The following is an 11,274-nucleotide window of genomic DNA, read 5'->3' as shown; positions in this document are numbered from 1 at the left end:
ATAGTCATTACATAACCAACAAAAGATTAACCATTAACCATTCATAACATATTAACTAACTGCAGCCTTCTCCGTTGGTCTTCCCCTTTTACTTGGCCTTCCTCTTTTAGTTGGCCTTCCCCTTTTACTTGCTTTTTTCATTCCGATTTCTGCCGCATTTTGAGAATCTGTTAACATTAAACAAATTTAGGAAACAATGATATAATCAATAAACCAACTGAATATATTGAGTTCACCTTTAACTGTGCATTTTCTCTTGTTGTGACCTCTTTCTCCACAAATCCCACAAGTCATTACAACCCCATGCTTAGTCAGTTTGCCTGGTTTCTTGGGATCCTCATGAGGGTCCCTCTTTCTGTTTTTGAGTTGGAAGAATTAGACATGTCGATCAGCAAATAAGTTGAAGGTTTGCTATAATCTCGTGATGAGCAAATTAGGAAGCAAATTAGGGTTTGGATTTGGGTCGATTCATGCGTATGGATTTAATTTAGGGTTTCCCTTGTTTGTGCAGTGTTAAAAACGAAGAAGATGATGCCTTTTATACCATGAATGTGCCACATCTGCAATTATAGTCCACGTCATAAAGTCCACGTAGGATTAATTAATGATGCCATGTAGGATGGAAGAGTAACTCAGTTAGTGATTTCTTAACTGAGTGGTGAAACGACAAATAAAATTAAAAGTTTGGGGTGTCACAGATCAAAGTGTTAGTTGCGGGTGTTATCGGCCAATTCTTCAAAGTTAGAGGTGTTAAAATCCAATTGGCCAAAAAATAATATTGTTACTTTTAATCCTTATAAAAAATCCAAATCTTTTGTGTATTATTTTATTTAATGGCTTTAATAAGTTATACTTGTAAGACTAAACAAGTTAATTAAAGTTAAAGAGTATGCTCTTAAACACACACACACTTATATATATATATATATATATATATATATACATATTTGTTTATGCGTGTGTTAGTTTGTTTATTTATTTCTTATTATGAATATGATGGATTAATTCTATAAAATGGGGTATATAAAATAAGTACACGTGTGTTAAGCCAAGAGTGTATTGATTAATTATTACAGATAGGTTAGTTTGTAGTCGCCGGAAAGTCAAAACGAAAGACCTCTTAATTTAAATAAATTATATAATACTAATCTCGTAAATACGGGATTTAGGTTCACGTAAGTTTTGAGGACGACTTGATTTGTGGATATTTGCTTTGCTTGCTAAACTAAGGTACGGATCCTAGTCCTTGACGTCGTAGTATTCTTATTTGTATCCATTACCTTGTGGTATGGATTGGTGATTTTTTTATCGTAGTATAACTTTATTTATATATTTGTCTTCATTACTCTTTGGTACAGATTCATTGGTCCTACCATCTTAGTATATATTTTGGTTTCCCCTACGGGTACGGATTCTTTGGTCTTCTCATCCTTGTATTATTTTTTATTTAATCATATCCGTCACTTCGTAGTACGGATTTTTGTTTCTTTGTATTAGTCGTTTGATATGTGATGCGTTATCAGAATCAGAATCAGTCTGGTATTGTTTATATGATAATTAGTGTGTTGTAGCATGCCATACCTCAGACTTGTACTCATTGTTGCATGTTCCTATTAGTATTATTTTCAGTTGTCTGTAAGTTATTTACATGGCCTTAGCGTGTGTACTCTGTCACCCGAGTGCCTGGCTTGTCGTTGGGCGTAAAAGGCATGGCACTTATCGTGACAGTGTGCAATAAAACTTCACGATGTCTCTATCATGTGCTTGTGTAGCACTTGGCCCTTAGAGGCGTATAGATCGATCTTAGCTCTGAGTTTGAGTTTGTTTGTGTGGAGAGATGGAATAATGGGAATATGCCACACTCACCATCTGTAACACCCCAAAACCCGAATGTTTATATTTGCCGTATGTTCCTATATGATTAAGCATGAAATAAATAACTAAGTTATTCAACCTAGTTAAGAATATAGTAGAAACAATTAAAAAAAAATTGAGAGTTGTGCCAATTATAATTAGTGGTAAACTTGAGGGACTAAAGTGGGCTACATGAAAGTTGATTTTATAAAAAAAATACACACATATACACACACACGTATGTGTGTTCGTGAAGGGGCCAGGAGCTCCATGAGCTCAAGAAACCCTAAGCATGAAGAATCATCGAATTGAAGGGCAAATCAAGGTCTAAACTCATGAATAAACACGGATTAATGATCACCTACACGAGGGACCATAAGGTATGTCTCAAAACCTAGATTGGTGATCTTTAACGAAGTGGGTTATGTTCTAATCCATGAATTGGTATGAAATTGAGTATGAGCATGTGTTCGAATCATCATATAGAATATGGATTATTCATGGTTTAGGTTAATTTGATGTTTGAGGGTGAAACCCATTTGTTATGGTAAAGATGATGACATGGGTAAATCATCCATGTCCAAATTATTGCCTACTAGTCGTTTACCCACGCGATGCGGCGGGAAACATATCACTTAGGTTGGTAAGTTTACGTCTATGTATGGGGCGGTTCGGTTTTGAGCCATAACCAAAACCAAATTCGCGATGCAATGGAAAACACAACACTTATTAGTAATTTTAAGAGTGTGCATGAGAAGGTTCAGTTCAGTTGGGTCATAACTAAAATCTAAATTTTCGGTTAAGGTACTCTCATAATCCAATATGTTACACTACAAAATAAAATTTTTTAAAGAGTAAATTACAAGTTTTGTCCTTTATGTTTGTACTAAATTGCAGGCGGTATCCTTTGTCTTTAATTTTGACGAGTTTTGTCCTTAACGTTTCAAAATCCTGCACGTTATGTCCTTTAGCCCTAACTCAGTCAGATTTTTTTGTTAAAAATGGTCATGTGCCTTGCACATGAGGGCATTCTTGTCATTTCACATTTTCAGGGGTTATTTTGTAAAAAGAAATTATTCAGGACTATTTTGTAAAAAAAAAAAATATTCACGGACTATCTTAAAACACCCAATCTCACTCAAATTGATCTTTAACATCAAAAGGAAATTATCTCTAACATCAAAAGTAAGTATCAATTTCATTTTTACCAACATCACATATCAGATTGATCTTCATACTCCACTTTTAACATTAAACTAAAAAGATGCTTGAAAAATAAATCGGCACAACTAACGGTGAATAGAAAACAAAATTAATCCATTTCGAAGTAGACTGCAATCATGCTGCCTCCTTCATTTCAGCCACCAAAGCTTTTCATGCTTTTACTTTTGAACCACACGGTCACGTTTCGTTCTTGCCTGTTCTAAATCAATTTTTTGACCCAAATTGCAACAAACACCATTAAACCCACCACCCTTTCACCGTCTCCACCATCACCACCCTTTCACCGCCGTCTCCACCATCACCACCCTCACTGAAACCCTAACCCCAACCTGCAACAAACACCATTAAACCCACCACCCCCACTGAAACCCTAACCCCAAGAACCTACTAACCACCCAAATTAGCAACCACCACCAGAATTAGAGCGATTTACCGTTGAATTGAGGACCTTCGGTATGTGATGTCGCCGGAGAAGACGGAGGACCTTCGGTATGTGATGTCGCCGGAGAAGACGGAGCGATTTACCCTGTACATGTCGCCGGAGAAGACGGAGTGACAAGGGTTTCCGTCACCTGCATCTCCGTCATCGGCCTTCACCACCGCATTAGAGAGAGAGAGACAAGGGTTAGAGAGAGTGAGAGGGAGAGAAGAGAGAGAGAGAAGACAGAGTTTTATTTTCTTTTTATATATATTTTTATTTTAAATATCTTTTTTATATTTACCCAATAGTCCCTAAAGATAAATTCTTTTACAAAATAATCCCTATAATGGTGAAAAGACAAATGTACCCTCACATGCCTTGCACATGACCAGATTTAACAAAAAAAATTAACTGGGTTTGGCCTAAAGGACATAACGTGCAAGATTTGCAAACATTAAGGACAAAATTCATCAATTTTAAAGACAAAGGACAGCGCCTGCAATTTTGGACAAACATAAAGGACAAAACTTGTAATTTACTCTTTTTTAAATTTCGGTAAAATTAACACTATAAAGAGAAAAGGGGATGCCCCTTTCCCCAATGAAGTTTCGCCCATGATATTGTATAGCTCTTCTATATAGGAAACAAACAAAATCTTGTACAAGTGCATCTATGATTTTATGATATAAAATAAATTCTATACAAACACATGTGAGTAATTTTATTACTTCTCGTGTATGCCAAAATTTCGGTACCCGTATTTCGGGAATTTCGGTACTGATTGGTACCGAGCTCATCCATACCGTCTTCAACCCACTTATCACAGTTCCATGAATCATTTCCTCTATGTATATGATTTTCTTCTAACTCCAACTTATATTATTAGATTTAAATTTTTGTATTTTTAATTAATTTATTATTAAAATTGTTATGTACATCTGCATATCAGCCTAAACCATTCCCCAAACACTCATCCAGTTGTCACCAAAACCAAAAACAATTGTTCACCAAGGTACTAAATGTATAAGGGTGTAAGGGGCACTCCTCTAAGTGGGGAGTGACCTCTCATACCCACAGCCAATCAGCACGTATCACGTCAACTCCCCACTTAACTCTCCCCACACCCTCAATTTCATGGTGGCACTCCTCTCTTGGGGGACTTGTTTTTTTATTTTTTTAAATATGTTTCTTTTTAAAATTAAATCTTATGATGTAGGGTAGATTTGAAAACTTGTGCGGTGAATCCATACCGCAGACATGTCCCCGCTTAGCCTCCCCAAGGAGTCGGCGACGGTGTCATTGGCAGAGTGGACATATTATATCATTGTACTCGTTTTTTGTTAGATTTTCGACAGTGTCATTTTCCGTTGATTCTAATTAAATATATTTAATTTAATTTAAAACAATACTAAATGGGAAGAAAATACAAAGATTGTAACGTTCCTTGTTTTCAAATGTGTGGTTTAGTTGGGTTACACATGACTAACGTATGAAATTCTTCTGATTTTGAATATGTGGCTACTTACATAGATGATCTTGTAGAAGTTTTCTTGATGGTTCAAACATCAAGTATAATAGGAAGGACCTGTAGTAGCAAGAGTAGATAGTAACCATCATAAAATTAGGTGTCAACTAAGGTGGTTTAACTCTGTAGTAATGCGCCCAGGTTTCAGCGGGATATATATTGTGGGTCGGTTTTAGTGGAACCGCAAAACACTTTCTTGTGAAATCTTATGTAAATAATTAGTGTATTATATATGTGATTACAGAACACTCAATAAAAAACTTGGAAGGTTGAACGCATTATAAACAGACTTTGGCCATTTTCCAACCCATATGACAGACCCGTTTTAGCTATATTTCAGTTATTTGACCCGTTTGACATGAAACCGAATCCAAATCAAACCGTATTCAGTAGTGTAACTGGGGTAAAAATGATGCCTCTAGCTTAAAAGCTACGTATATCAGGGTATGCAAGTGGTTACGCATATAAGTCCATTCAGACAACTGTAGATGAACAACTTAAATAACAATTTGGTTCAATACTTACGAATGGGTCATTTCAGGTTATATTTTATCTCTAATGGGTCACCACTTACAACTAAAAAAAAGTAGATTAAAAGGGAAATGGGTCAAAAGGATTAAAGACTCATGTTTAAAGCTGGACAACTAATAAGTCGGACTTAAACACGCGTTTCAACCAATGAATAAAATACTTACCTAAATATTTAGCGGCACTCATTTAACCAATTATAAACTTGTAAAAACTTAGGAAATCCCATTTCGGAGATCTGAGGAAACAATTGGTAGTAAACATAATAAATTAATATACACATAAACAAATAGGTTGAAATTGCCACATGAGACACGCCCAAATATGGTCAACCTAACCAATGCTACCTTTGCAGCCGCAAAGAAAGTGGAGTAAAAGGAACTAAGAATACCATACTGAACAAAAAGATCTTGACCTTTAATTATAATATTGAGTTTTAATTGGTTGAAGTAAAAAAAAGGAAATGCACCCAATCTCTATTTCAACGTCTCAACCCAAACAACAAATCCAGTATGTTCAAAAACTCTTTCATGAATTAAAAGTCAAAATTCAACTGATACAAATCTAGTAGGTTTTAAGCACCAAATAATTTAACACAGATACAAACAAAACATTTCAGTTTTTGAACCAAACAAAGTCTAAACCAAAATCCACCCTACAAGATGCAAGTTACGTATCCCCCAAAATTATAAAATTAGGAAAAAATTAAAATGGAAGCCCCAAGATTTCAAATAAAGTAAAATCTAAACAGAAGTTATATATATCATTGGGAAAAGCTAGAACGTCATACTCTGGTCACCTAAATACTTGCCGGAATCCCATTGCATCACGACCGTCGATTTCCATATCCACCTCTGTTGCCTTTAGATCCACCATAACTTCTGTGTCCCTTGTCATCAAATAACCTGAAAATCGCAATAGGATATTGAAATAAAAACCCTTGCCTTCAGATCCACCATAACTAATGTTCCACAATTGTGTGTCTCTTGTTTTTTTTTGCCTAAACAGACCACCCAAAATCTGCTATCTTCAATTGACCCAGCCATCAGATCTCAAAATTTAAAATTACAGAAGAGACAAGTTTCATTTTTCATTAATTTGATTTATAACACTACAGAAGAGACAAGTTTCATGTTGCGTAACTCACAGAAAGTTTGAGAGTTTCAAACGATTTTCTAATATAGATTGCTCAGAATTATTTAAAAATAAAGCAAATGAAAATACACCATATTCAACAAGTGATTGTTATCTTAACTTACCTCGTGATCAAGCAACAAGTTCTCCGGCTTGATATCCCGATGGATAAAATGCCTCTCATGACAGTATGCTAATGGATGCTTAAGGCTGGCAATGTACTATGTCGGCAAGCTCAACTTTCACTCCACATCTTAGTCTAACCTGTCATATGTAGATAAAAGACCAGATTGGCTGTTCAGAAATAAAATAAATATGATATGAGTTATGATAAACATAAAGGTCTTTTGACAATAATATGGTCTTTAACAATTGTGCGGACCGGGTAAAGTTGAGCCAGAGTAGAACACATTTAGTCCAAAACTTAATGATCCTACCCCACCATATTAATTTTTGTTTCTTAAAATTTATCTACCTTTTTTAGAAGAGCGATACCCTGCCAATTATTTCTGCATGCTCTTTGTTCTAACAAAACAAACACGTTCAAGATACACATACAAAGCGTTAAACCATTTTACGTACTGTAGGTGATTTAGTGAAATCCAGGTAAAAATGATGCACACACCTTGTAGACGCCTGATCTATGGAGCCAAACAATTTGGTCAAGGAACAAGAAAGTCGACAATACAGCATTTTTCAATTGAAACAAAGCATTGTTGATCAGAAAATGTCAAAATGAAAAAATAAAATTGACTTACTAATCGAAAAAACGATTACCTTCCCCAGTAAAACAAGTGAAAGCGGAGTTCCTGGAGCAGTTGGACTGATAAGAGCATGCAAATCATTGACAAACTGCATAAAATTTGATAATTTTTACAAAAATCAGATTCATTATATGCATAGAATCTGATTATTTTGACAAAAACGATACCTTAAAAAGACGGAAAACTTACGTAGCCAAGCTAGTTGACTTGTCAACATTTTGGGCAGTTCCTGGCTTGCCATTACTTACGAAATTTGAACCGTATTGTATTGCCCTGCATATCTTGTTCCGGGCTTCAGCTTTGTTCAAATACAAAACACGTAGAGCAAGTTCCGTTCTCGCAACATCTAGTGTACTCATTTCTTATACCTTCAGAAGTACCCGATAGAATTTCTTCTCTGCAACAAGTTAGGATTTCAGCAAATACAAACAACAAAATTCCTAGAAAATTATAAAAACACAAATAAAAGAAATCAAACCAAAAAAAAGGAAAGATACCTTTAGTTTTTGACGCCAACATCTCCTGGCTAGCACGTGCCACATCCGACGCTGCTGCTGCTGCCGCTTTTGCCGCAGCAGCTTGTTCAGCCAATGTCGGGTTTTTGTCAGATTTATTGCAACATCTTCTTCTACATCTTCATTTACAACTTTACGGATCCAAGATTTCAATCTCGGGACAACAACATTCTGAAACCAAAAACATGATTCAATAAAAGCCTAAATAGAATGAACAAAAATACTAATATTATTTAACAAAGCAGAAGATTAAACAAACCCAATGATCTTTCTCCTCATTGGTGGGCTTCATCAAGTTTATCCAATCAGGAAAGCCTTTTTTCTTCTCGGTTGGTTATTGTTCGGAGATTGTCACTCCATCCATCTCCTTGAGCTGCATCAAGATAACAAGAAAGAATTATAAGTAAATTTTCCCACAAGTAAGATAAACCATAGAGAATATGAGAATCCAGAACCTTAATTTCGATTCGGTGCTTGTGGTTGAATATCAGCAAAGGTTTCAGATATCAGCAAATTCAAACAAATATATATCAGCATATTCAAACAAATTAAACGAAGTTAAACCCTAACTGAGATCAGATCCAAAGTTCGTACATCGATTTACAAAAAACCCAGTTTCATCTCAAAAAATGACGGCAGTACAGTAGATCTGAGAAAAATTAAACGAAGTTAAACACTAAATGACATCAGATCCAAAGTTCGTACATCGATCTACAAAAAAACCCAGTTTCATCTCAAAAAAATGACGGTAGTACAGTAGATCTGCGAAAATTTCAGCAAAAAAATTACCTGGCTCGACGGTGATACGGTAGATCTAAGTCGACGGTATCTCCACCGCTCCATCTTCATCTATAACAAAACAACCTCTAAATCGACGGCGGTTGTTGGATTATTCGGGTTTGTTTACGGGTCACGGGTCGGTGCGTTATCGGGTCAACGTAGTAACCGATAAGGGCAGAATGGTCCAGGGGTAAAAGGGTCAGAAGAAACCAGTAATTTTATTACGTGAATTGGTTGATCTTTTTGCTGCAAGTTTGAGTTTTTTATATTTGGTTTGACCTATTTTATTGGAAGTGTACGTTGGTGATGGGTAGAAGAGTGGGTATCCATGTTTACCTATTCTTTCGGGAGAAAATAGGTTTATTTATTATTTTATATTTCCCACGTTCTGTATTGTATGACTATATATAGTCTTTGGTTAGTCAATAAAGTGGTAACCTTCTTTCAATTACAAATACAACTTTCCTCCTCTTATCATATTTTCATATACACATATATACGTAAAGTGTGTGTTGTGAGTGTGTAGAGTTTGGGACCTGAACCAACATTTGGTATCAGAGCCTAGGGCTCGAGAAGCAGGTTTGAAGATCGGAGGAAGCCTCCGCCGCCGGCAGGTGTGTCGGTCGGTGGAGGGCAGGCGTAGAAGGAGGTTCGAGACGGCAGGTGGCTGTTTTCGGATCGCTTAACAGCAGAAGACGGACGCGTTAAGGTGTTTTGGTCGGTCGTTGTTGTGGTAGACGTACCGGTTATGACGACGGGGGTGACCGGTGATAAACACTTGTGTTCGGTGGCTGTTCGGGACTGTGTTGCAGCGTTAGACGAAGACGTTATGGTGTTCGGGTCAACCGTCGTTGTGGGTAAGAACCGGTTGAGATGACGGGGGTGACCGTGATGAACATCGGTGTTCGTGGCTGTTAAGATACTAGGCTGTTCGGTTGTTAGTTGCGGGTTTGCGCGGCTATTACATAACCGGTGATAACAGTAGATGGTGTCGCAGGTGCCTTGATCAAGTTGTTCGTGATAAGAGGAGACCGGCGTTGTGCGTGAAAGGCGAGCATAAAGGATCCGTCAAAGCAGGTGGCTTTGGATTCGTCTCGTTTGGCAAGGTGAGAAAACGTAAGAAGCGGGTGGCTTGTTTTCTTAGTCGGTGGAGAGCCTCTTGAACAAGGGTGATCGGAAAAAGGTTGTTGGGAAAAAAAAGGGAAGAACACGGTAGTGACATTATGGCGTTGGAGTTCAATCGGGTGACTCGGATGTGACCGGGTGGGTCGTTGATCCGTGATGAGTCAAGATGTGAATGGACGGTTCCAGCGTTATGCCATGTTACATGTTACAGGCGTGGTGTTTTTTATTCGGGTTGAATCGAGACATTGGACGTGATCGAGGTGAAGATCGGGTGTCCGTTAGATGTCATAGTGGTTCGAAACCGAGGTGATTCGGTGCTGCGGTGAAGGCGTAAACAAACACCGATTAAGGGGGTGATTGTTGGATTATTCGGGTTTGTTTACGGGTCACGGGTCGGTGCGTTATCGGGTCAACGTAGTAACCGATAAGGGCAGAATGGTCCAGGGGTAAAAGGGTCAGAAGAAACCAGTAATTTTATTACGTGAATTGGTTGATCTTTTTGCTGCAAGTTTGAGTTTTTTATATTTGGTTTGACCTATTTTATTGGAAGTGTACGTTGGTGATGGGTAGAAGAGTGGGTATCCATGTTTACCTATTCTTTCGGGAGAAAATAGGTTTATTTATTATTTTATATTTCCCACGTTCTGTATTGTATGACTATATATAGTCTTTGGTTAGTCAATAAAGTGGTAACCTTCTTTCAATTACAAATACAACTTTCCTCCTGTTATCATATTTTCATATACACATATATACGTAAAGTGTGTGTTGTGAGTGTGTAGAGTTTGGGACCTGAACCAACAGCGGTACGATAGATCTAAGAAAACATTCAGCCAAAAAAAAGTACCTGGATACAGAGAAAGATACAACCCTGAAATCCTAATCCATGTCGTCGGAAAAAACCGTGAAGATAGCTTTGGGTTTCTGAATCGCCGAGAGAGAGAGAGAGGGAGGCGGATAGGAATGAGATGAGACATCTGAAACCCTAATGAGATAGTGATATCGTGTTTTTTTAATGAGTAGTACATTATGCATCTGATGTTGTACCCCGTGTGGTTTTTTTGAGTGAAGGGCATAATTGGGATTGTAAATTATATTGTGCTTTAGAGGGTTGTACAGCATGCTTTAGGGGTGTTTTAAGGGATTTTTATATGACTTTAAGAAGTCCTTTGGATATGTTTATTAATATAGCATAGATTATTGATGTATTTTGACATATATGATTGATTCTTGTTAGAGGAACTGAAAGAAATGTGATACTAGTAGGTTTGATGTTTATGCATGGATGATTCATGTCGATTACAATGAGGAATTTGATGAATTATGTATGAGATTAGAAGGATATGCATGAATTAGTTGTACACTATGCTTAGAAGATAGTGCACACATCAAAAGTATGATGAA

The 11,274-nt window shown here is 37.0% G+C and overlaps 2 long non-coding RNA genes across 2 annotated transcripts; both read right to left on the bottom strand.

Moving 5' to 3' along the window:
* Positions 1-2,988: 2,988 nt before the first annotated feature.
* Positions 2,989-3,750, bottom strand: LOC110877448. Its single transcript, XR_004866174.1, has 2 exons — positions 3,512-3,750; positions 2,989-3,407 (listed from the first exon to the last, which is right to left on the bottom strand). It is a non-coding gene; the product is annotated as an uncharacterized LOC110877448 (long non-coding RNA).
* Positions 3,751-7,172: 3,422 nt separating this feature from the next.
* Positions 7,173-10,927, bottom strand: LOC118481868. Its single transcript, XR_004866175.1, has 7 exons — positions 10,718-10,927; positions 8,421-8,814; positions 8,225-8,338; positions 7,948-8,136; positions 7,618-7,847; positions 7,312-7,538; positions 7,173-7,211 (listed from the first exon to the last, which is right to left on the bottom strand). It is a non-coding gene; the product is annotated as an uncharacterized LOC118481868 (long non-coding RNA).
* Positions 10,928-11,274: the final 347 nt, after the last annotated feature.

Source organism: Helianthus annuus, chromosome 9 (genome assembly GCF_002127325.2).
Source record: "Helianthus annuus cultivar XRQ/B chromosome 9, HanXRQr2.0-SUNRISE, whole genome shotgun sequence".
In the NCBI taxonomy this organism is placed as follows: Eukaryota; Viridiplantae; Streptophyta; class Magnoliopsida; order Asterales; family Asteraceae; genus Helianthus; species Helianthus annuus.
Note: the sequence above shows the minus strand (reverse complement) of the source record. Positions and strands in the feature narration are given on the sequence as shown.